Genomic DNA, 27,267 nt, shown 5'->3' on the forward strand with positions numbered 1-27,267 from the left:
AAAGCGATCATGACGGCCTTCTAGTGCGAATCTTTCCACAGTTGCTGTGTAAACCATATCACAAGTATATTTTACAAATTAACTCAGAGTATCTTTGTGTAGCATTCTTACGGGAAAAGTAATTTCAATAACAAATTAACTATGACCATAAAATTATTTGATCGAGTCATCTTAAGTCTTTTCATGCTTTCTCCACAACATACAAATTTGAGAGCAAGTCTAAGAGCTGTTTTTTAAGGGTGATTTGCGATCAACTTAAATTTGCAAGGTTCAGAAAAAAAACAAAATTTTCTTTACCAAAATTAAAAAATGGTGTCGTGGAGTTGATCTATGCATTGCAAATAAAGCTCAATATCCCATCTCCTTTGTATACCTCTATTTTGTTACTTAGTTTTCTCGTGTTTTGTTCCCATTTTGTTTCCATAACTTTTTCGAATTTAAATGTTTTTGTTGCTTAATAGATTTGAATTTGTTGTTATTGACTTTATTTGTATGTTTCATTATTTGTTTTCAAGTTTATCTCTTTTATTTTTTATGATTTTTTATTTTATTTTCTATATTTTTGTTTTTTTCTAAATTTCCAAATTATGTTTTATATTTTAGAAAAATAAAAACAAAAATTAATAATAAAATCAGAAAAATAAAAATAAAAATGTTAATTAATCTTTTTCCATTTGATAACCATTTCCGGTGTCGGTTTAACAAAAAAAAATCATCCACATATTCCTCAAACCATAAAGAGTTTATAACATACTTACTAAATTCGAATTCTATTGGATACGAAAATAATTCGATTACTCGAAAAAATTTAGCAATATACATCTTACATTTAATTTATAACTATAGTAATTTTTTAAATTTAAACAAAAAAAATTCCATATTTTAAATAATTAATGTTGAAAATGTAATTTCAATGCACCCGCGCTCCCCAAAACCCCCAGCATGAAACCACAAACCAGCTTGAGGGATATCACACCGCCATCCAGGGAAAAGTAGTTTCCGTATGTTTGTCTCCGATGCGATTTGGTGAAGACGCGTGGCTCTCACCTGACATCAGCATCTCTGACATATCGGGAGGTAAAGCTCAGCATTAAAGTGGCTTCCGATATCGTTATCCACCGTCGGATTTACTCCATCGCTCTCCACCGTTGATCCACCAAAGCTGCATACGAGGTGCATTAAAAGGCTTGGGTGGATTAAATTTTTTGAGTTTGACCGGCGTAGAAGAAGAGTTATGGAATTTAATATTGATATGTAGATTTAGGTGGCCCTTTTAAATATGGGTATGGGCACGTTTCAATATATTTTTTTATATAGCACGTAAGTTTTTTTTATGTAAAAGGTATGGAGCATTTAAAGATAGGTATGGTCGTTTTTTTATAAAATGTAATACAAAAAAAAGGGGAGCTCGTATATATGTTTTGTGTGTTGACTTTTATTATGTGGTTGTTGCACACGGGAGGAACAGAACAACTGGTGTTCGCAGCAGCGAGAGAGAACCAGAGATGTATGCAAAGCAGTGCTCAAAATATACTTTGTAAAGTTCGGTTTTGACTTTTGTAATGGAACGGTGGTGAAATGAGAATGTTTTGTGTGCTGAAGATTTTGTAATATCCATGAGCGCATTTATGTAAGCCTGTGTAAATTTTTTTTATAGCAGTAAACTTATGTAAACATTTGTTACAGCAGTAAGTTGTTTTTCACAGCAGTGAATATAAAAAGGATTTTATAGTGGTAAATCCCTCCCAGAAAAAGAGGATGAAGTTTGTATCATTTTTTAATGAATAGAAATATTTTATGGTGAAATACTCTGTTCCTCAGTAAATTTTTTTTAGTCTCTCTGTGCATAAAAGATCCTGGAGTCAAAGAACAGAGCATTGTCTCTGTGTTTAGTTTGAATCTTGGTTTTGGTATTTTCCCCATTAAAAATACCCAACAGTGGTATCAGAGTAGGACCAGGCTCTTTAAAGAAGCTGAAGGGAGAAGGTTGTTGCTGCAGCAAAACTTCTCAGGCAGATAGAAGACTCAGACAACGAAGGGTTTAGGTATTTCTCAAAGTTTTTTCTTTGTGTTGCTGCTGAAAGAAACAATCAGTTTTTTTTTAAATACACAGTCAAGGAATGGCCAGCATAAGCACTGGTATGGGTATGTTTAATACCCAGCTCCCACAGTTTAATGGGAAGAACTATGACTACTGGTCAATAACTATGAAAGCCTTGCTTCCTTCCCAAGACTTATGGGAAATAGTTGAAGATGGTTTTGAAGAACCAGCAGATGAAACTGAGTTCAATGCATTAACTGAGGGAGAGAAGGATCAGCTGAAGAGTAATAGGAAGAAGGATTCAAAAGCCCGTGTGTTGTTGTATCTAGCAGTAGACCAGAGTATATTTCCAAGGTTAGCAGCAGCTAAGACAGCAAATGAATCATGGGAAACCCTTAAGACAGCCTATCAAGGCATGGAGAGAGTGAAGACAGCAAAACTACAATTGCTGAGAAAGGATTTTGAGAATCTATGCATGAAGGAGTCAGATAACATTGACTCATTCTTCACTCATGTGATTGGTGTAATCACACAAATGAGAACTCATGGAGAAACCATTGAAGACAGAAGGATTGTGGAGAAAATATTGAGGGTCTTACCCTCAAGGTTTGATGCCATAGTCACCACCATTGAAGAGACAAAGGATCTCTCAAACTATTCAGTTGATGAGCTACATGCATCACTGGTAACACATGAGCAAAGGTTGAGTAGGAATGAAAACTCATCTCTTGAGCAAGCCTTCAAGACCCAGATGTCCTTTGGAAGAGGAAGAGGTCAAGGAAGAGGAAACCGAAGAGGAAGAGGCAGAAGCCAGAACAGAGGTGGAAGGAACAACCCATCAAATGCACAAGGAAGAGGCAGCAATCCAAATCAGAACCAAGGTCAAGGCAGCAGCCAACAAAGAGATCAGTATCAGGCTCAAGGACAAAGGTATGATAAATCTAATGTTCAATGCTATTATTGCAAAAAGTATGGACATTATGCTAGTGATTGTAGAAAGAAACAACATGATAAGAACAACAGACAAAATGCAAATGTTACAAGAGAAAACAGCAGTCAAGAAAATGTCCTGTTAGCTTGTAACATGGCTGAAACACATAGTGAGGACATATGGTTTTTAGACTCAGGTTGCAACAACCATATGACCGGAAACATAGCTTTCTTTTCTGCTCTAGATCAGAATGTGAAATCAGAAGTCACACTAGGAACTGATAGTAAAGTGTCTATTATGGGAAAAGGAGAAGTAAAAATATTTTCAAAGCAAGGAGAAAGGAAAACCATAGTAGATGTATACTATGTCCCCAGAATGAGATGTAATCTCTTGAGTATTGGACAGCTTGTCCATAAGGGGTACAATGTTTTCTTAAAAAATGATGTATGCACCATCATGGATATACCACCCAGCAAAAGATGCATTGCTGAAGTGAAGATGACAAGGAACAGGATGTTCCCTCTCCGGATCAGGGCAGACATGAAGAACAAAAGGGAAATGGCAGCAGTCACCCAAGAGGCCTTCCAAAGCGTGCCAAAGGATGAGAACTGGTTAAGGCACTTGAGATTCGGGCATCTAAATTTTGGAGGCCTAAACTTATTGAGCAGAAAAGGAATGGTAAGAGGATTACCATTGATAGAGAAACCGGACAGCCTATGTGAAGGCTGCATTTTGGGAAAACAACACAGAGAAAGTTTTCCATCAGGGAAGAGCATAAGGGCAAAGACACCCTTAGAGATTATCCACTCAGATTTGTGTGGACTAATGCAAGCTCCATCATTAGCTGGCAGCCTATATTTCTTGACATTCATTGATGATTTTACAAGAAAGACTTGGATATATTTCCTCAAGAACAAAAGTGAAGTCTTTGAGAAATTCCAAAATTTCAAAGCACTTGTGGAGAACCAAAGCGGGCTGCACATAAAAGTATTGAGAACTGATAGAGGAGGTGAGTATATCTCAAATGAATTCCTAAAGTTTTGTAGAGAAAATGGAATACATAAACAGTTCACAACTCGGTACACTCCGCAGCAAAATGGAGTTGCTGAAAGGAAAAAAATAACCATCATGGAGATGGCAAGGAGCATGTTGAAGGCAAAACATTTGCCAAATGAGTATTGGGCTGAAGTTGTACATTGTGCAGTTTATATATTGAACAGGTGTCTTACAAAAGCAGTCTTGAACAAAGTGCCAGAAGAGGCATGGAGTGGGAGAAAGCAAGGAGTCACCCACATGAGAGTTTTTGGCTGTGTGGCCTATGCACACATACCAGATCAGCTAAGGAGGAAGTTGGACAGCAAAGGGGAGAAATGCATCTTCATTGGATACAATGATGAATCCAAAGCCTACAAGCTGTACATCCCATCTACCAAGAAGTTATTTGTAAGCAGGGATGTTCAATTCATTGAGGAAGAAGCTTGGGATGGAAGCATAGAGAAAACAGTGAATGTCAAGAACTGTTTGTCTCATGATGAAGATGAAGAGGAAGTGGCTGAAATGCATCCCCAAACAGCAGTGCCAACACAAGGACAGCAAGGGACACCATTGAGGATAAATGAGAGTGCTTCTCCAAGCACACCACAAGGAGGAAATTCAAGTGCATCTTCAAGCACTTGCACACCAAGTGAAAGAGGTAAGAAATTTAGAAATCTAAGTGACATTTATGATGAAGGAATGAATTCCTTATTTGCCTTGTATTGTCATGTTGATGATCCTATTCATTTCGAAGATGCAATTAAAGATAGGAAATGGATAGAAGCTATGGATGAGGAGATGAATGCCATAGAGAGAAACAAAACATGGGATTTGGTTGAGTTACCAAAAGGCAAAGAAGTCATTGGTGTGAAATGGGTCTATAAGACCAAGAGCAATGCTGAAGGCAAGATAGAAAGGCACAAGGCAAGGCTGGTTGTAAAAGGGTACAAGCAGCAGTATGGGAGAGATTATGAGGAGACTTTCGCACCGGTTGTAAGAATGGAAACCGTGAGAGCAGTGCTGTCCATAGCAACTCAAAACAAATGGAAAGTCTACCAAATGGACGTGAAGTCAACATTCCTAAATGGAGTGTTAATGGAAGAGGTCTATGTGGAACAACTTCTCGGATATGAGAAGAAAGGTGAAGAGCACAAAGTGTGCAAATTGAAGAAAGCCCTTTATGGGCTGAAGCAAGCGCCAAGAGCATGGTACAGCCGGATAGATTCATATCTCTTGGATAATGAATTTGACAAATGTGAAGGAGAACCCACAGTCTACATCAAGGAAAAGGATGATAAAATTTTAATTGTTGTCTTGTCTGTAAATGATGTTATTTTCACTGGAAATGATATTTATCTTATTGAGAATTTTAAATCAGTCATGAAGGATGAATTTGAAATGACTGACATGGGTTTGTTGAGATACTTCTTAGGCATAGAAGTAGATCAAAATGAAAAAGGATTTTTTATATCTCAAGCAAGATATATAAATCAAATTTTGGGTAGATTTAACATGCAAGAATGCAAGGCAGCCATCACTCCCACAGTGATGGGATTAAAACTCAGCAGAGAGGACAGCAGCAAGGATTTTGATCCTAGCCTGTACAAAAGCATTGTGGGCAGCCTTATGTATTTAACAGCAACTAGGCCTGATTTAATGTATGCTGTTAGTTTGATTTCCAGATTTATGGAGAGGCCGAAGGAGGCACATTAGTAGGCAACAAAGAGAATTTTGAGGTATGTCAAAGGCACTAAAATGTTTGGAATTTTATATCATGCCTCAGAACATTCAGATTTAATTGGGTACACAGATAGCGATTGGGCTGGAAGTGTAGATGATCGGAAGAGCACTTCCGGTTATGTTTTTAATATGGGTTCAGAAGCCATTTCATGGGCTTCTAAGAAGCAGTCCATTGTAGCATTGTGTACAGCAGAGGCTGAATATGTGGCAGCGACAGCAGCAGCTTGTCAGGCAGTATGGATGAGAAGAATGTTGAGAAGCTTAGGCCAAGAGCAGGCAAAAGCGACAGTGATTTTTTGTGACAATAGCTCAGCTATTGCATTGTCAAAGAATTCAGTGTTTCATAAGAGAACGAAACACATTGATACAAGGTTTCACTACATCAGAGAATTGGTGAACAATGGAGAAATTGTCTTAGAACATTGCAGGACTCAAGAACAGGTTGCAGACATCTTGACAAAGCCACTGGATCAGAAGAGCTTTGAATTTTTGAGGAAGTGTCTCGGTATGACCGAATGTCCAGCAGTTGAAATTAAAGGGGAGTGTTGAAAATGTAATTTCAACGCAGCCGTACTGCGCTCCCCAAAACCGCCAGCATGAAACCACAAACCAGCTTGAGGGATATTGCACCGCCATCCAGGGAAAAGCAGTTTCCGTATGTTTCGCTCCGATGCGATTTGGTGAAGACGCGTGGCTCTCACCTGACATCAGCATCTCTGACATATCGGGAGGTAAAGCTCATCATTAAAGTGGCTTCCGATATCGTTATCCACCGTCGGATTTACTCCATCGCTCTCCACCGTTGATCCACCAAAGCTGCATACGAGGTGCATTAAAAGGCTTGCGTGGATTAAATTTTTTGAGTTTGACCGCCGTAGAAGAAGAGTTATGGAATTTAATATTGATACGTAGATTTAGGTGGCCCTTTTAAATATGGGTATGGGCACGTTTCAATATATTTTTTTATATAGCACGTAAGTTTTTTTTATGTAAAAGGTATGGAGCATTTAAAGATAGGTATGGTCGTTTTTTTATAAAATGTAATACAAAAAAAAGGGGAGCTCGTATATATGTTTTGTGTGTTGAATTTTATTATGTGGTTGTTGCACACGGGAGGAACATAACAACTAGGGAGGAACATAACAACTGGTGTTCGCAGCAGCGAGAGAGAACCAGAGATGTATGCACAACAGTGCTCAAAATATACTTTGTAAAGTTCTGTTTTGACTTTTGTAATGGAACGGTGGTGAAATGAGAATGTTTTGTGTGCTGAAGATTTTGTAATATCCACGCTCATCTATGTAAGCCTGTGTAAATTTTTTTTACAGCAGTAAACTTATGTAAACTTTTGTTACAGCAGTAAGTTGTTTTTCACAGCAGTGAATATAAAAAGGATTTTACAGTGGTAAATCCCTCTCAGAAAAAGAGGATGAAGTTTGTATCAGTTTTTAATGAATAGAAATATTTTATGGTGAAATACGCTGTTCCTCAGTAAATTTTTTTTAGTCTCTCTGTGCATAAAAGATCCTGGAGTCAAAGAACAGAGCATTGTCTTTGTGTTTAGTTTGAATCTTGGTTTTTGGTATTTTCCCCATTAAAAATACCCAACAATTAAACTATTTTCTTCTAAATAATTATCTTCTTTTAAATATTTATAAATTAGAGTTATTAAAAATACCATCCATATATATAATATTACATAAATTTATCCAAACAAACACATAGTTATCCCATTTTCTAACTCCATTATTAATTAATAACTAAAAAATAGTAAACCTCTAAGTGTAGAGTAGCATTCCCAGCGAGTAGCTTTAAAAGCACATTGTTAAGGAGTTATTTATGTGGCTAATTCTATTTGCTGCACATTCAAGTAAATCCAAAATAAATGGGATAGAAGCACACCCAAACCGTAACATAGAGCAACCTGCATGGACACATGTTGGCTAAACATTCTCTACTCGAGCAAGGGAAATTAGAAATGCTCTCTAGTCGGTGGGAATACTACGAGTCTCACCCTCAATAATTCCAACTCCATCCACGCCAGTTCTATTTCTAGTATCTAGGAAAAGAAACCAAAGCTAATATATTTCCCTCGAATCGAATTTAACCGTTATTCACCGAACCGAATCGAACTGCCGAATATTCGAATTTTTCAAGCCGATTCGGCCGAATTTGGTAAATGTTTTTTGCTTCGCATCATGATTTCTATAAGATCCATCCATGCTGGTTATAGAATGACGAGTTGCAATATTGTTTTGACCGCATCGCAAGCATAAAATAAAGTAAAATTTAATCAAAATAATAAGTAAACCCAAATTAAACATTCTAAAATGTATCTGGGATCAACCTTTTCCCACTTATGAAGATAAATAAAAACTAATTGCTTGCAAATCTAGATATTCGAGATAAAAATGTATTTAGGTAGAAAAAAATAATTAATATAAAAATCAATAATCAAATAAAACAAGGCAATACAAAGTAATAAAATATTAAAATAAATACATAAAATTAATCTATAAAAACTAATAAAATATATGTATCTGGATAAAATAAAATTAAAAAAATTAATCAATATAAAAATAAATAAATAAAGCAAACCCATAAAAATTGATAAAATAATTGCATACAAATCAAGATATCCCAGATAACAACGTAAAACGTAAAACTCAATGCAAAATATATATGGATGAAAATAAATATATCCGATTAATTCCAATCCAGATGAAAATGTTCACAAGCTTGATGCTTGCAAACTTATCAAATATCGAGGGATCTTGTTGCATAAGGGTGAAACAATGATGTTTACAAGATTGATGCTTCTATGTGATTGGATAAATTTGACTTTAAAAAAATATATCAAAATTTATATTAAAATTAAAAATTTAATATAGTGGAACATTGGTGTTTGAGAAAAAAACTTGGAGGAAAAGTTCTAGGGTTTGACAGAGAGTAACAGGCGACCATGGAGGTGCAAGGAGGAGGGAGCTCCACTCCCTCCTAGAGTAATGTAGTCTCAAATAGAGGAACATTAGGCTACAATAATAAGCATCAAAACTTCTTGGAGATCAAGACAAAAAACATTGAAGCGCATCAGGTAGAAGGTAGCAAAACCCATGCAAAGCGGGGGACCCATGTGGAAGAATGACAAGAGGAGAAAGTGGCAGACAGAGGTCAGGGGACATGGACCAGAACCAAGGTGGGGCCCTGTAAACCAAAAACCTATACTAAACCGCTGGTAGTCTTGAATGACCCAGCGCTGCAAGAGCATAGGGATCACATGACAAACTATGCCATCATATGCAAGTTTATGGGAATATGGCCATCGCAGAAGGTGTTGTACACATGGATAAGACACAACTGAAAACCGAAGGGGGAGATAAATATACATCTTGGATCCAAAGGCTTTTCGACAGTGGTGTTCACAAGCATGGAGGATAGAGATAGGATCTTTGAAGGACGACCATACTTCTTTGCAGCAACTGATCTCTACATGCGGCCATAGACGAGGAACTTTGTGCCAGAAAGAGAAACCTTCACCTCGGTACCGATATGGATCAGACTCTACTCCTTACCTTTAGATTCTTAGATGCCAGAGTCTTTAAAAGCCATAGGCAATAAATTAGGACATTTTTTAAAGATCTCAGAGGAAACTCTGCAAGGAAAGTATACCTCCTAGGCCCACATTTGCATGGAGATGGACCTATCAGGAGCTCTTCCAGACGAGGTCATTCTAGAAGTCTATGATGATGAATGGGTGCAAACAGTAGACTATGAGCATATCCCGTTTAGATGTCATGAGCATGGACACCTATCCAGAGATTGTCCTCTTAACGAAAAGAAGGAACACCCAAACATCAGTAAAAAGAAAGATAATATAGGTTTCACCAAAGTGGTAGGAAAAGGGAAAGGAGGGGGAAGGAAGACACAAAATAAGCCTGTTGATAATGAGAACACAGCAAAATGTCATAACAGTTTTGAGATCTTAGAGGAAAGAGAAACAGAGGAAGGTGATCATGAGGGTATAGAGAATCAGGCAAAAAAGGGGAAAGGAAAAGATATGAGCATGGAGTTTACACAGGTACAGAATGAATACATGAAGGAACCTTTGAGCAACATGGAAATAGAAAAAGACCATGAAATGATTCAAAGTGAAAGTGGTACAGAGGACCAAGACTTACAAAAGATCCTGGAATGGGAGAACCTAGAGTTGGGAAAGTTTTTAGAACAAGGAGGAAAACAAGGAATAAACTCCATACCTCAAGAGGAAGTTGACAAGGTACAACAGATGTTCCTCAACAAGTCACAACAAATTGTTGTAGGAGTCAAAAAAGGACATGATAACCAAGAAAGTAAAGGAGCTTCCTTAATAGGGTTAATAACTGGAAAACTAACAAAAAACCCACGCAAGAACATAGGGAGGAAGGGATAGAAGGAATTGTTGCTGGAATGTGGTAAACTCATGATTGACTCAGGTAGGATGAAAGACCTATCCATTTACTCATTCAAAACCCATCTCAATTAAAATCACAACATGGAACATTAGAGGACTGGGGGGTAGAAGAAAACAAAGGAATTTAAGTAATAGGATCAGAGAGAAAAACCCTGACATAATGTTCATACAGGAAACAAAATGCTTAGTGGAGAATATCAGAGAAAAACATAGCAAATGGTTAAATAAATATGAATACATTGAAGTTAAGGCAAACAAATCTGCTCGGGGAATTCTCACTCTTTGGGATCAACTGAAATTTGGTATGGTTGATGCGGAAGCATCCAGACACCACCTTTCCTTGATCATCCAACCAGTGGGTGATAGAAAATGTTACATGATAACGAATATCTATGGTCCTCAACCAATGGATGACAAAATTCGACTCCTCACTACACTGGAGGATATAAAGAAACGATACCCATCTTTGCCATAGATTTTAGGGTGTGATTTTAACATGATTATGTCACTATCGGAGAAGAAAGGGGGAACCAGAACACTTGGTAGGGATGTGGCTGCCTTCCAACAATTCCTCACCAATATGAACCTGGTAGATTTGGAAACCAACAATGGAATTTTCACTTGGAATAACAAGAGGGGGGGCTCTACCAAAATAACCTCAAAATTGGATAGATTTATTATTTCAGAAGATCTCCTATTAAGGGGAGGTTGTTTGAATCACTAGCCCATACAGTTGGAAGCCTCTCTATTTGGTAAACCGAGGAATATTCCCTTCAATTTCGAGAATGCTTGGCTCACACACTCAAATTTCCAAACAAACATTGAAAAATGGTGGAAAGAGGAACTGCACCTTAAAGGTACAAAGATGTTCCTTCTACATTGTAGGCTCAAACATGTAGGAATTTACAGGGTAAGTTCCTCAGACAGAACACCAAAGGACACCGCTCACAAATAGATCACAGATCAATACACCAGTACTTTTGACGTGGTTAAAACCCTCAAAGAGGGAAACAGTCCACGCCCTGAGCCAACGCGGCCACTTCAGGCAATTTATTAATAAAAGAATGAAAATTTACATAAGCTTCTCTCATGAATGGTTAACCTACAAATGACCCTCCATGCTCTTTAAATAGAGATCATGGACCAATCGGGTGTTAAGCCATGGATCAAGTGTCAGTAATTCCGAGGAGAGAATGAATCGTCGGATCACTACATATCGTGACCGTCGGATTGTAAGTTACAAAATGTACATAGTAAAGAAACACACTTTACCTAACTCTATACTAGACCAAGTTATACTTAACTATTTCCTATGTGTCGAAATATCCTAACATCCCCCCTTAAGAACAACTTGGGATAGGATTGAAGGATTTACAAATATGACACAATAGGAGAAGGGAGGAGGCACTAGAGCCTATCCCCCCTTAGTGACAACTTCCTGAACTCCAACCATAAATCGAAGTTTAGTGAACTTCGCCTCTGTGAGAGCCTTTGTAAAGATGTCTGCAACTTGATCATCTGTTGAACAATATTGCACTTCAAGAACATGGTCGTGGATGAGCTTTTTGATGAGGTGCATGTGCAGTTCAATGTGTTTGTTGCACTGATGTTGGACTGGATCTTTGCATAGTTGAATGGCACTTTGAATATCACACCAAAGTGTATTCGGATGCTATTGCTAAAAGCCAAACTCTGACAGGATCTGACAAAGCCACAAGGCTTCCTTACTAGCTTCTACGGCACCATGATACTCTGCTTCTGCTGAAGAAAGAGAAATGGAACCTTGTTTCTTGCAAGCCCATGTAATAGGTCCCGAACCAAGAGTGAACACATAACCTGCAGTAGACTTCCGATCATCAGGGTCACCAGCCTAATCGGAATCAGTCAAACCAACCAATAGAGGAGATGCTTCGGCACTGTAATGAATCCCAAACTGAACTGTACTTCGAACATAACGAAGTATTCTTTTAGCTACTTTCCAATGACTTTCACGTGGGTTTTGCATAAAACGAGCAACAAGGCCAACAACAAAGGAAAGGTCAGGACAAGTATGGGTTAGATACAAAAGTTTTCCTACAATTTGACGGTATAAGGTAGCATCAACTTCAAGAGAACTACAAGTGACTAAAAGTTTGACTCCAGACTGAAAGGGAGAAGGGGCTGGCTTACAGTCTTCCATGTGAAAATGGCGTAGAATATCACAAGCATACTTGGACTGGGAAAGGGAAATACCTTCTTTGGATTGCAAGACTTGAAGACCAAGAAAATAATGGAAGTGTCCTAAGTCTGTCATTTCAAACTTCCTTTTAAGGCTAGACTTCACATGGTTTATAAGGTTGGGATCACTACCAGTCATGATAAGATCATCAACATAAAGAACAAGAATGATAAGAGACTTTCCCACTTTCTTGGTGTAGACAGTATTGTCAGAATGACACTTAGAAAAGCATTTTTCTAAGAGAAAGTTATCCATTTTGGCATACCAAGCTCGAGGAGCTTGCTTGAGACCATAAATGGATTTCTTAAGCCGACATACAAGGCTGGAGTCTATTTGTATAAAGCCAATAGGTTGTTCCATATAGATTTCTTCATGCAAGTCTCGTTGCAAGAAGGAAGATTTAACATCCATCTGATGGACTTCCCATTTGAAAGAGGCAGCAAGGGAAAGAACAAGGTGGATAGAGTTCATTTTGGCAATAGGGGAGAAGGTTTCAGTGTAGTCAATGCCTTCAACTTGTGAAAAACCCTTAGCAACAAGACGAGCTTTATGTTTATCAACTTTCCCATCTGGTCCATACTTGGTTCTGTAAACCCATTTGCATCTAACAAGTTTTCGTCCCTTCGGTAGAGGAACAAGATCCCATGTATCATTTGCTAGTAATGAATGATATTCTTGATTCATAGCTGCTTCTCAATCTGGATGGCCGAAGCTTCTACAAATGTTTCAGGATCATAATTCACTGAAGCTTGAGCCAGTAAAGAAGAGGCTCTCTCGAACTGAGAATGTGTACGTCGCTGATCTGTAGGATCACCGGCAAGATCACTTGCTGCATCCCGAGTAGCACAGACCCATTTTGGAAGCTGAGGAGCTGAAGGAGGATCCTGAGAAGGTGGGGGAGGATTGTCATCCTCGCTTTCATCATCTGAAGAAGAAATATTTTCAAAAGTAGAAGAGATAGGAAGAGGTGGCAGATCTGCCGAACTATGCTTGTAGGCCGATATATTTTCAGCAAACTTTACATATCTTCTGATGATAACATTCTTGGACTTAAGTGGAATATGTCTATATCCTTTGACATCTTCAGAATATCCAACAAAAATACATTTTTCACTCTTAGGTTCTAAAGCTTTATGTTTCTCATCTGGAATATGGGCCCATGCTTCACTTCCAAAAACACGAAAGTGACTTACATCTGATTTAATTGAGCTCCATGCTTCTTCTAGAGTGATATTCTTTAAAACCTTAGTAGGAGTGCGATTTATTATGTAATTTGCACAGTTAATTGCTTCTGCCCAATAATTAAGACTAAGTCCTTTAGATTGAAGCATACAATTAGCCATTTCCTTTAAGGTGCGATTCTTCCTTTCAGCTACACCATTTTGTTGTGGAGTATATGGAACAGTATGTTGCATTTGAATTCCATTCTGAGTGCAAAAGTTGATGAATTTGTTGTTAACATATTCTCTACCATTATCAGATCTTAGCTTAAGAATTTGATGTCCAGATCATTTTTCAACAAAGGCCTTAAAGGCCAAGAACATGTTAAATACTTCACTCTTGAGTTTTAAGAAGTATACCCAAGTGCATATGGAGAAATCATCAATGAAAGTTAAAAAATACTTGTAGCCAGAGAATGAAACAACTAGAAGTGGACCACATAAATCACTATGCATGAGCTGTAAAGGGGCTGAGGCGTGCGAAGAGGCACGTTTTTCAAAACTGTCCCGATGATGTTTTCCGAGTACACATTCGGAACAAGCACCATCTCTGCAAGATACCATTGGAAGACCTGTCACCATATTTTCTTTACATAGATTCTGAAGAGAGCGATAGTTTAAGTGACCAAATCGCTCATGCCAAAGTTTTCTCACTTCATCATTATGAGCAACAAATACTGAGGGAAGATTTGATGACCCAAAGTTGTGAAACTTATACAACCTTGTAGAATCATCAGCAATGCCAGTAGTTAAAATTTGTCTAGGATCTCTTAGGTCCTTAATTACAACATCGTGAGGTGAAAATTCAACGATTTTACCTTCACCTGAATGGGTTATCTGATATACAGATAGAAGGTTGCAGGATAAGGTTGGAACACATAATACATCATTAAACTGACCATTGTCTATATGAACAGTTCCAGTCCCTACAACACTAAGAGATCTATCATCACCAACATATATATTTTTGGTGTTACAATCATTTAAAGAAGAAAACATGGCTTTGTTTTTGGCCATGTGATAAGAGGCTCCAGAATTAATGAGCCTCTCATGAGAATGAGAAGAAGAAGATACATTTAGTGCATAGCCAGACCGAGATGCTTGACAACCACATGCAGAAAGTGCCATTCCTGAAGATGAAGTGAAGTTGAAGAGTGCTCCAAATGGATATTATGCTTCTTCATTGCTGCTTCCAAGGCTTCCATCTTCTTAAAGCATTTGGATTCTAAGTGGCCATCTCGATTACAAAAGTTGTAATGTCTATCAGTCTTCTTCCCTTTGTCTTTATTTGTCTTATCATTTTGTTGAAATGATTTTTCATTTTGAGGCTGAAATTGCTTAGGACCATTCATTTTAGGATACAACTTCTTAGGATTCTTTGGATTTGGTTGTTGTTGGGCGACTAACGCTTTCTTAGAAGAGTTTCCAAGATTAAGAAGACCAAGGTGTAAGAGTTTTTCTTGTTCTCTTATTAAAGAATCACAAAAAGAATCAAAGGAAGGGGACTTGTAGTCTTGTCCTTGAGAAATGAAGGCTTCTCTTGTAGAATGGAAGGTGGAAACAAACACAGAGTAGGCTGGTCCCAACTTAGTAAGAATGGAATAGATAAGGTTACTATATTCCTTCTTAACCTTAACACCTTCCAAGAGAAGTCTAAGGGTCTTGAACTTGGACAAAAAATCTTCAATGCAAGAAAAATTATTGGGTTCCAATGTAAGCAACTCATTTTCAAGTTGATGGGCTCTAAGTTCTTTTTTGATTCTAAAAACTTTAGTAATTTGTTTCAATGCTTCATCAGGAGTATCAAGTTCTGCAATATGGAATCTAAGATCTGGAGAAATAGACATCCCTATCAACCCACGTGCTTGATCTTGCCTATTTTCCCATTTAGTTGCCTTATCTTCATCTTTCGGTTTGGTTTCTTGGCTTGTGGCTATTCTGTAGAGACCTTTACTTCTAAGTAAATCCACAATGTAGGACCACCATTGGAAGTAGTTGGTGCTGTCAAGAATAACTTGGCATGGACTTTCCATTTGAACAGAAACTAAAGCTATAGATGCTGAAACTAAGTGTTCCAATGGAAAGATCTCGAAAAATTAGGCTGTTTAAAAAAAAACGGTTCTGAAAATGGCTTCCAGATGAAGAAGTTATGGCTTTTTGAAGAAAATTTGATGAAGTCGCCGACGAAGTGTGGGAATGTGCGGAAATGAAAAATCCGCCCCCACAAAAAGGAGGCTTGAACTCAAGACGTCTACTCTCATAAATTAGCTTTGGACCAAGTGAGCTATACAAAAAGTTTGAGAGAGAGAGAGAGAGAGAGAACTCAAGACCTCTACTCTCATAAATTAGCTTTGGACCAGGTGAGTTATACAAAAAATTTGAGAGAGAGAGAGAGGGGGGGGGGGGGGGGTTGAAGCTTTGGGTTGCGTGCTGGCTTTGAGAAAGCCCTTTTTCCCTACAAAACAAAAAACACAAAACCCAACATGGACATACAAAAAAAAAGGAACCTTGTGGCTCGAGGTTAGCTTTAGCTGGAAACTAAATATTTTCCTAAATGTTTCTGATTTTCCGAGATCACACGAAGGCGCAGTGGAAAAGAGCATACGCATGAGAAAAATCCTTCCTTTTTGTTTCAGATTTGCGCAGATCACACAGAGTCACGGGGCAAAGAGCATACGCAGAAATGAAAGGTTCAGATCCGGTAATAAAAAAGTCTAAATAAACCGAAACCGAAATAAACAGAGAGAAAATAACTGTAAACTGCAAATAAACACTGTATACCACTAGATCTTAAAAATGACGCAGCTAGGGCTACCGGAAACCTTTTCGTGTGAAACGAAAGGGGTTCCTCACTGGAACAGATGCTCCCAACGCAGCAGAGCAGTCCTCTCGGCCCGAAAGCAATCAGAAATAGTAGATCTAGGAAACTGTAGTCGGATGCAGTTCTACCGACTTCAGATTTGGATCACCAATGGACGCGGCCCTCAAATAGCTCTGATACCATGTAGGAATTTACAGCGTAAGTTCCTTAGACAGAACACCAAAGGACACCGCTCACAAACAGATCACAGATCAATACACCAATACTTTTGACGTGGTTAAAACCCTCAAAGAGGGAAACAGTCCACGGCCTGAGCCAATGCGGCCACTTCAGGTAATTTATTAATAAAAGAATGAAAATTTACATAAGCTTCTCTCATGAACGGTTAACCTACAAATGACCCTCCATGCTCTTTAAATAGAGATCATGGACCAATCGGGTGTTAAGCCACGGATCAAGTGTCGGTAATTCCGAGGAGAGAATGAACCGTCAGATCACTACATATCGTGACCGTCAGATTGTAAGTTACAAAATGTACATAGTAAAGAAACACACTTTACCTAACTCTATACTAGACCAAGTTATACTTAATTATTTCCTATGTGTTGGAATATCCTAACAAAACATATCAAAAGCAGACTCAAAGAGTGGAATAAAAATGAATTTGGTAATATCTTCAAAGCTAAGGGAGAAGTGGATAGGAAACTAAAGGAAATAAACCAAATTATTATCATGGAAGGATATATAGATGAAAGGAAAGAGATGGTAGAGGGACTTCAGCATGAATGGGAAAACAAATGTCTACAAGAGGAAATATTCTGGAGATAGAAATCTAGAATACAATGGATTAAGGAAGGGGAGAGAAACACCAAATTCTTTGACAGATCCACCATAGCTCACAGAAACAACAATAGAATTGTGAAACTTACTGATCATCAGGGAATAGAAAGGAACACTCATGAAGAGATGGAAGAGGTTCTTGTCCAGCATTTTCAAAGAATTGCAGAGGAAACCAATGAAGATAGATCGTTGTATATAAAAAGATTTACATAGTACATTCCTAAATTGGTTTCCAGAGAAGACAATCATAATCTCAATAGACCAGTATCAGAGGAGGAACTGGAGGAAGTCATTACAGAGATGCACAATGGAAAAGCACTAGGCCCGGATGGGTTCAATGTGGACTTTTTCAAAACATGTTGGAGAATTGTAAAACATGATATTCTGGAGGTTGTGGAAGACTCGAGAAGAGATAAAACAACATTGTAGGCTTTAAATGAATCTTTTATAGCCTTAATTCCCAAACAGGAAAATGCTACCTCCCCAGACATATTTAGGCCTATAGCATTATGCAATGTGGTGTACAAAATAATATCAAAGGTTATTGCCAACCAACTCAAACCACTCCTTCCAATCTTAGTGTCAGAGGAGCAAACGGGCTATGTGGAAGGAAGACAAATTCTGGACAATATAATTCAAGCTCATGAGGTGGTCCATTCACTCATTACCAATAAACAGGCAGGCATGATTATTCAACTGGATATCACAATAGCCTATGATAAACTTAGCTGGACGTACATAAGAGCAATACTAAAAGCCTACGACTTTGATTACAATTGGATTAAATGGGTCATGGCACTTGTTACCATGGCTAGCTGTTCAATCCTTCTCAATTGCGCTCCCTCCAAAACCTCCAAGCCCACCAGAGGCAAGTGCAAGGTGATCCTCTTTCTCCTTTCCTTTTCATTTTAATGATGGAAGGGTTAGGAAGAGCAATTAGAGCTGCCAAGGAGAAAGGAAGAATTCAAGGGTTAAGGCTCACTCAAGGAAGGGACGCGGTGACACGTCAACAATTTGTTGATGACACTATGCTTCAAGGGATACTTATAGTCAAGGAATCCAAAGCTTTCAAGAAGATTATGTGAGAGTTTGCCATGGCAACGGACACAGAGGTAAGTCTCTCTAAATCAAAAATTTTCTTTTTCAATACAGACATATCGATTCAAAGAAATATTTCCAGAATTTTGGGCTTTCAAAGAGAGTTATTACCCTCAAAGTACTTGGGAGTTCCCCTCACTGATAAATTGTCACACAAGGATAGCTGGGAGCCAGTTATAAATAAACTAAAAGATAAAATTAGTAAATGGAAAAACATAGCTCTAAATCTAGCAAGAAGGCTAGTTCTTACTAAGGTTGTTCTACAATCCATCCCCATCTATATGTTATCAGCCATTCCAGCACCCACTGGAGTCATCACTCAGATTCGTAATATCCAAAGAGACTTCCTCTGGGGAAAAGGGGAAGAAAAGAAGAAATGGGCCCTGGTGGCATGGGAAAGGGTGTGTAAGCCAAAATCCCATGGTGGCCTGGGTCTTCATGACCCTGGAATTCTTAACAGGGTTTTGGGAGCCAAAATCTAGTGGAGGTGGCTAAAGGAAATACAGGCCCCTTGGGAAAAACATTAGAAGAAAAAGTATGGAATGGATTGGCAAGAAAATAACCTAATAAGAATGACAAGACAAATAAAGGGTTCAAAAATATGGAATAACGCCTGGGAGAATAGGGCTCTAGTCCAAAAACATAGTTCCTGGGAGATCAAAAATGGAGATCTGGCCTGGTTCTGGGAGGATAATTGGTAGCAGGAGGAAAATATCCGAAGTGAGAAATTAGCAGATATTCAAATAGATACCAGTAACAAAGGTTTAAGAAGGGTAAGTGACTATTGGGATCATTCAAGAAACAATGGGAAATGGAGAATCTGGAAACTGACAGTTTATAGTGATGTAGGCAGGCTAGACACTCAAGCTATAGCCCTTAGTGATCTTTTGGCAAAAAGGAAAATCTTAACCTCAACCTTTGATGATCAGTTAAGATGGGGAAAGAACAAGGCCAGTCTCTTCAACCCTAAGGAAGCCAAGCAAATAGATATAGGATTCAACCTCCCAAGCACTGATAAGACTTGGAAAGAACTCTCGACTAGACCTCATTGAATGAAAATAAAATTGTTTCAGTGGCTAGTTCAACACGACAAGATTTTGACATGGGATAATCTTAGGAAAAGAGGCTTTGTTGGCCCCTCCAGATGTCACCTGTGTGGTCATCAGGAAGAGACCACTAATCATCTCCTAAATAGCTGTTCATTTACTGCAACACTGTGGAACTGGGTGGAAGATGTCTTTGAGCAGACTGACAAGAATGTAAATGACATCATTGCTACCCTGAAAAACTGGAGGAGGAATTTTTCAGACAATGAAACCATAGACTCAGCCTAGGCACTAACTCCAGGGTTCTTAATTTGGAATGTTTGGAAGGAGTGCAACAGCAGGATTTTCAAGGAAAAAAGGAGTTCGGTGAGCAGCATCCTCAATCTAATCCTGAAACATCTCAAAGAGACAGTTCACTTCCTAGGAGGTGACACAACTGGAAAACCCATGGGATAGAGAGAGGCCAAAATCCTAGAGAAACTGGAGTTGAAGGTTTTTGTCCCCCCATGCGCCATAAAGAATAATAGTAGTAAATCAACAGAAAAGGCTTTATGGCACCCCCTGCTCATGGTTTTGTAAAATTCAACATAGATGAGTCGTCAAAAGGGAATCCAAGAAAAGCAAGTTATGGTGGGGTCATGAGGGATGAGGAAGGAGACATACAGGTCATTTTCCACAGCTACCTTGGGAAAGCGACCAAAAATATGGCAGAGCTCATGGCGATGGAATTATGCCTAGAAATACTACTCAAGTACAATATTTATAATGTCCTCATAGAGGCTGACTCAGAATATTTCATAAACACAATCAAGCGGATAAACATTGGAGTAGCACCAGAGAAAGTCTCGAATCACTGGCGGCTTCAACAAATCTACCAAAGAATTCAATCACATTTAAGAATTCTTAGAACTCTTCAGTTGGCTCATGTACATTGGGAAGCCAACAAGGTTGCGGACTGGCTTGCCAATGAGGGGTTTCGAAACAAGCATACAAACTTATACTACTGGTGGGAGGAGGTAATGGAGGACAGGGTGAAGGAGGAATGCTATTCTTGGGCCTTCAAGGATAGAGAGTATTACCAGAACTGAGTAATTGATGGAATCTCACCATTGGTCACTAACGGTTAGGAGAACCTCAAACAGTTTTTCAGAGAACATGCACTGTCAGTTCTCTAAGGGCACTTTTGAAGGTCTGCACAGAGGCAGAAATTTAAATAGGGGACATCAACGCAAAGGGGACAACAAAGAAGATTGGCACAGAAAGCCAATTTCACTCCTTAGGCTTGCTATGCGAAAGGACGAGTCTTCCTTGTTCATTGCAAATAGGGGGGAAAATCAGAGAGGGATATGCCACCCACAATGGAAGCTTTCAGACCTGCCAGTGGTTTCTTAGAAGGATGAGCGAAGCCATTCAACAGATGACACATTGAGTAAGATCGTGAAGGCTTACCAGCATTATTGCAAGGTAACTCATGAGAGGATGGGGGATGCGATTTGGTTTGAGGCCGTCAAATCTGCAGAGGACAGATCCACGACCACTCTTGGTCAGGCTAGTAGGTGGGACCAAAATAACAATACCACATGAACAAAACCACTATATTCACGAGCAATCAAAACCACAAGTGGTTTCCGAGGGAAGCCAGTGATTCCACTTAGAGATCAACACGTGGCAGGGGACCGGTCTGGCAAACTACCCTCATCGCGTGTTATGGAGCAGGCTTGTAGACCGTGCAATATTAACTCTAACTGTTGGATCAAGAGAACAAGATCAACGGTCAACGTGGATCGTGTAGCGTTACATTTTTTTTGCGGGCTAATTTTAGCGCGTGCGGAATTAAATTGTGGGCTTTTGCTAAGCAGACTTGGGGTCCTCTTGTCAGCTTTTTGCTTTAAAAGTAGGTTAAATTTGGCTTTGGAGGCCTGAGGGCAAGTTTATGGGTTTTTTCAGTTTTTATCCCTCTCCCTATGGGAGAGTAGGCACACCTTAGCTTCTGTTTGTAACCTATGTAATATTTTATGTCTAAGTTAATGGAAGGAACATCTCTTGCTTAAGCAAAAAAAAAAAATGTAATATAGTGAAATTAATAATCAAATTATTTTAATTTATATTGCATTAAAGTAAAGACTAAATTAAAATAACTTATCATAAATTATACATTAAATTATTCTAAAAAGTAAGTAACTAAAACTAAAAGTAAACAAACTAAAATCTTACTACCGCGATTCCTAATTTTGTTTTGAAAATCATAGAAGGAGAGAAAACCATGTCATAATCTATTTAATGAACAATAAGATAACTCAATGTAATAGGATAACTCAATGTAAAAAATTACAAGGAAAAAAATACAGAAATTGAGTTAGTTACAATTTTGTTTAGATTTCATGTATTTAAAATATGGAAAAATAAACATAGTATATGGATAAAAAATATGGGAACATAGTATAGGGATGAAAAATATGGAAAGATGGCATATGGATGAAAAACATGGAGTACCAAACATAATTTATAAGGTGTAAATAACCATCAAACATTGATAAATATCATAACACAAAATTTTTGTAATGATAGTAAGTGACATAGAAACATTTGATAACATTGTGTACAAAATCATGCATGAAAGGACAAATGTGAGAAAGCAATTGTGTGGAATAGTCCGTGTGCAGAATAAGTGTTGTGCAGTCTAGCGGTGTACGAAAGAAGTATGCAGAGGCAGAAAATGTGTGTAGACATGTGGAAGTGAGAATGTGCAGGAGAAGAGTTGTGCGGCCGAAGGATGTGCAAAGTTGAAGACTATGCAGAAGCAAGGTATGTGTAAAGGTAAAGTCTATGCAAAAATAAGCTATATGTGAATGTAAAGCATGTGTAGAGGTAGAAGGGTAAGTATCATTTGACTCATTTTGCATTATTGCAAAAGCATGAAGAAGATATAATATTTTATATATTGAAAAAAGTTAAGCATATTATGACCTCGATGTATGCAATACAAACATAGAGTTGAACACAATAAATTTAGGTTAAATTCACACTAATTATTTAATTGGAAGAACTTATTAAATTTGATATATTCTACTCAAAACTCGATTTTCAATGATATTTATATAAAAAACCAAGTAAAGTCAGTAATTATAATCTCCCTCATTTGGTAATGTTTATAGGCATGTGTTATAAATATATAGGCATATGTTAAAATGGAGGTTTTCCACTTACCATCCCTAATAACACCACTCTGAAGCTATATGCATCTTGCTTTGTTGATGCCTTTACCCCATACCCACACTCTGTAGATATCATTATTATTATTTTTTAATGACTGGCGGAATCGCTAACGCATCGACACTCATACTCACATGACATGGGGTTGATCCCCAACAACTTCCACTATAAACTCTAGCTGCAACTGCACCGCCCCCAAGCATAGCACATGGGTAACATGAGGTTTGAAACTATGAACTGCACAACGACACGAACAACTTAGCAGTGCATTCGCTCATCAACAAGTCGCACCCCTGGGGATTCAGGTATCATTAATTATTAGCAACACATGGAATATAGTATTCTTTGTAACCACACTTGTTAACTTAAATAGATGGGTCATGTTACTATGTATAGGGGGGTTTTAAGAATTTTTTCTAAGACAAGATAAATATTTTGACTTAAACACATACATTTTAGTTTTAATTATTTTAAAATGAAAATTGGAGTTATTTTAATTGTCTTAATATAAAAATTAAGACAAAATAATGAATCAACGTATGGCATGAAGTTGAATTTTTAGGCTTAGTAAGGTGTTGAAATTTTTGAGGTAAAAAGAGGTTTTTTTTTTGAGTTGGTTGGTAGCTTGAATCTAGTTTTTCCTTTGTGAAGAGAGGCATGGTGATCATACGAATACCCATCGTCATCGTCTCCAACATAGAGTTCCATCTACAATGGGAGAGAAAGCTAGGAGTGGTAGGATGTGGAAAAATGCTTAATTATGGTGCCCACCCCAAAACAATAAACCCCTACTTCTTATCCACCCTACGACCATGGAAGCCCTCTGGGATGAAATCTAGAGCTAACAAGAGCACCTTTTTTCTAGATTCAGAATGTTTCCATAGAACCCAAACCAACTTCGCCACTGACCTCCAAACCCATGGCTAACTCCTCAGTCTAAGCACTCGAAATGGAATTCTTATAGTCGAAAGAAATGTAAATCATAGTCTCCTTTGCATGAATGTCAAGCCAATTCAAGTAGTCATCGAAATTCGTATTTACTCCCATTTCAAGTGCAGGGTAAATTCTATGTTGCTGGGATTTGAAAGGCTCGGGTGGAAGCATAGGGTTTATTTTTCACAAAAGATAATTCACTCTTTGGAAGCATAAAAGGTGTTGATGGCGATCTTTCAACTTTTCCTTTACGCTCTCTTTATCAGATACAAAATGGATGACTCGCACTATCAGATACAAAATGGATGACTCACACTATTGGTAAATAACCATACTTGTGAGGTGTTTCTACGGGATTGGATTAGTAGAAATTGATGCCCAAGTGTAGGTTTCGACAGCGTTTGGAATCCTTTCCAAATTCAAAGTCACAATGAACTAGGTACAATGCAAGAAGAACCACAACTGAACTATTTCCCTCGTCACATTCCAACCTTTTCTAGGGAAAAATTATGTGAACTTGTATGTTGCATTTATGGAAAAATGTAGAGAATTGGTAGTCACGTTGGATGCAATTTTGTGCTTTGATTGATTTGGTTCTATCTAATTTTATGAACCATCTCAATAAGAATCCTTTTTTGTGGAAAAGTTTGCATTCTTTCGGTTATTTGCTGGTTGAATATAATCATTGTTGCCACTGAATGTTGGTTGTTTTTTTTTAATTAAACAAAAATAAGTATGCATTTAGATCATGTTTCTAGAATAATGATAGAAGATTCAACAACAATGTAATTTTTTCTGAGATTGAAAAGTGAAAAGGCCCCAATTTGATTTCTAGGAGAAAAGTGATTGTCCTTATATCCCTTTTTAGCTGTAGCAAGTGAAATATCTTACTTCAATAAGTAGGGCTTAGTGGCATTGGTTTGGCAAGATAGTCATTTTCCCTATTTTAGGCCAATCTTGTTTAGTCCTCAAGAGAGATACATGGGAGGTTGCACTTCAAAGAGCGTATTTCCTATTGTACGTTAAATGCCAATGACATTTAGTATGTTGTAAAAATCTCTTTGAAGTATTTGTAACACCCCCTCCTCCTAGGTCCACCCAAGCAACCATCCAGCTGGGCAAACATGTGATGAGAGAGGTTACTAAGGGATTCAATCTCCTAGGTGACCTTAAGGAAATTAAATTGATGGAACATATCAAACAAACCCATCCACATCAACAAAACACCCTCAGGAGACATGTCAGCCACTCAGACAGCCTGTCCATGAGTCCCACTGATGATTGAAGCCTTTTAACCCAGATTCTCTCTCATGCTATAGGAAACACAATGACCAACAACTCAAAGTCACTCTCATATGCCTCTGTGCCAATGACTGTGGACTTTTCTCAGCAGAACTATGCGAGTGACCCTGAGATTTGAGCCACTTTTCTAGCCCAGAATCCCAGCCTCTGCCCACAACTCGTTACAACCTTCAAAATCATTCAAAGACATCATAAAAATACTGAGTACTCAAAATCAATGATAGGATTAAGCATGAGCATCCCCATCTGGGACTGACATTCTGTTAAACACTTGGCATCAATGCAACCTACAGGTCTAGGATACAAGACATAGCATAAATGACTAAAAGAAATTATGAAACATAACCAACAGGATCACCTCCTTCTCCAATGAACTATTATATCATCAATTAGCTCTTGCATCCATCCATCTAACAATTACAAGTAAATACATGAAATAACCATGACATGAACCAGTCACATAACCATGCTTATAACTAGCATTAAACCATATAAATATTAGATATATGACAACCATTAAATCCACATATAAACAAGTACAAAAGTAAGAGAACTTAGCTTTTATTAATCATAGGAAAATTCAACCAAGTTCGAGACTTCCAGGTACCATCCAACCATAGACATGGTTGAAGCAAATATCTCTTTCATCTAGTCATCCCCATGCCATATTCCAAGCATGAATGTGGGATCTCATAGAACAACCAATCCAAGAACAACCAAGGGAATCTAGAGGTTAAACCACATCCACCGTCACCAAACCGTGATGACACCAAAACCAGTGCTCTGATCACAACCGAACCAAACTTGGAATGCCATCCAGAATCCATCACTATCCTTGAGGATTTTTCCATCTCCTTGTCTCTCAGGCTTTACTGCAATCTAATCCCGGATCACTAGGCCCTAAACTGAGACCAGACTCTTAGGCTTTACCACAATCCAAACTTGGATAACTAGGCCCTAAGTTGAGACTTCCCCCTCAGGCTTTATCGTGTATCTCACCAAAATCAGTCAAGGGATTCTTGGGCCTTTAGGAATGAACCTTGAGACCACCTCTGCCCCAGATTCCAAAATCCATCTGGAAAACCAAAGCTCAAAAAACCAAAATAAACATCCCAACACCATGGCATCTAGAAAAAGGCAAGGCTAGGCTAAAAACCATTTTCATAACCCAGAAAAACCATACCACCGACAGCAAGAGAACCATATACCAACATGCAAATCCATGCATGTCCAAACCAGCTACGAAATCAGACATGAAAAAGGTTACCTGCAAGGTATTCCTGTTGAAGCTGCCTGATCCTGCTTTTCCTTCCTTGATCCTTACTTTCCTTCCTTTCCCTTTTCTTGCTTTTCCTTCCTTAATCCAAAGCGAAAGTGCTCCAATAAAACTCTAAGTGACCAATAGTGAGAGAGAGAGAGAGAAAATAATGAGAGAGCTACAAACTTGAACTGACAAAAGGTTAGCCAAAAGCTTGCCCACTGATCCTCAGAAGCCTTTTTATGAATGAGGCCTCTATTTTTGTAATTTTCCATTATTTTCCTTTAATTTCCTCCTCACATGCAACATGTGACCTTTCACCTTACTTTTCTCCTAATTTCCTTTATTTTCATAAATAAATATGCCAAAAATTCATTTTTTCCTTTTAATTCCTTTGCATTAGCCTTTGGCAATTTTCCTTAGCCAAAGCACACATCCAGTGATGCCCACTAGGCTATCTTTTCCCAACATTCATATTGGAATAAGTGTCCCTTAACCGTGGTCTTATTTTTCCATTATTAACTTTTATTACATGAACTTTTCACCAGGGTTGTTATAGAACCCCCCCCCCCCCCCCCTTTGGGGAACACTATCCTCATTGTTAAACCACACCATGACCTCAGAAAAACTATTGAAAAGTAAACATGCTGCCCATGGAGCTTTATAACTTAGCTCGTTGCAGTATTTACAATGAAAGGCCTGCTCAAAAGAAAAACATCATGACAACATGACAATATAACAACCATAATAATATGACACCCATACCACTTATTGGAGCTTTTTAACTTAGCTTATGGTGATATTTACATCCATATACATATAAATACATATACCATAACATCAGCAAGACATATTCCAAACATATACCAAAATCAAACCAAAACTACTTTTCCTCAACCAAAAAACAATGAAGGATACAGGGCCTGCATCTGATCCACCATCTCCCATGTAGCTTCTTCAGGCCCAAAGTGCTTCCACTGCACTTTAACTTTCTCTATGGCTCTGTTCCTGAGCATGAGATGTTTCCACTGCAATATGCACTGAGGCTCCGGCTGGAACTCTCCTTCTTGCTCCACCTGCAATACATACTAATCAATAACATGATCAACATCCTTTATATA

General features: G+C 38.2%; 1 pseudogene; it reads left to right on the forward strand.

Moving 5' to 3' along the window:
- Positions 1 to 27,267, forward strand: part of LOC149247670 (putative kinase-like protein TMKL1 pseudogene) — a 58,608-nt pseudogene that overhangs the window by 9,264 nt on the left and 22,077 nt on the right.

Source organism: Pinus tabuliformis, chromosome 7 (assembly GCF_031772625.1).
Source record: "Pinus tabuliformis cultivar Carrire ecotype Pingquan chromosome 7, CPIR1, whole genome shotgun sequence".
Lineage (NCBI taxonomy): Eukaryota > Viridiplantae > Streptophyta > Pinopsida > Pinales > Pinaceae > Pinus > Pinus tabuliformis.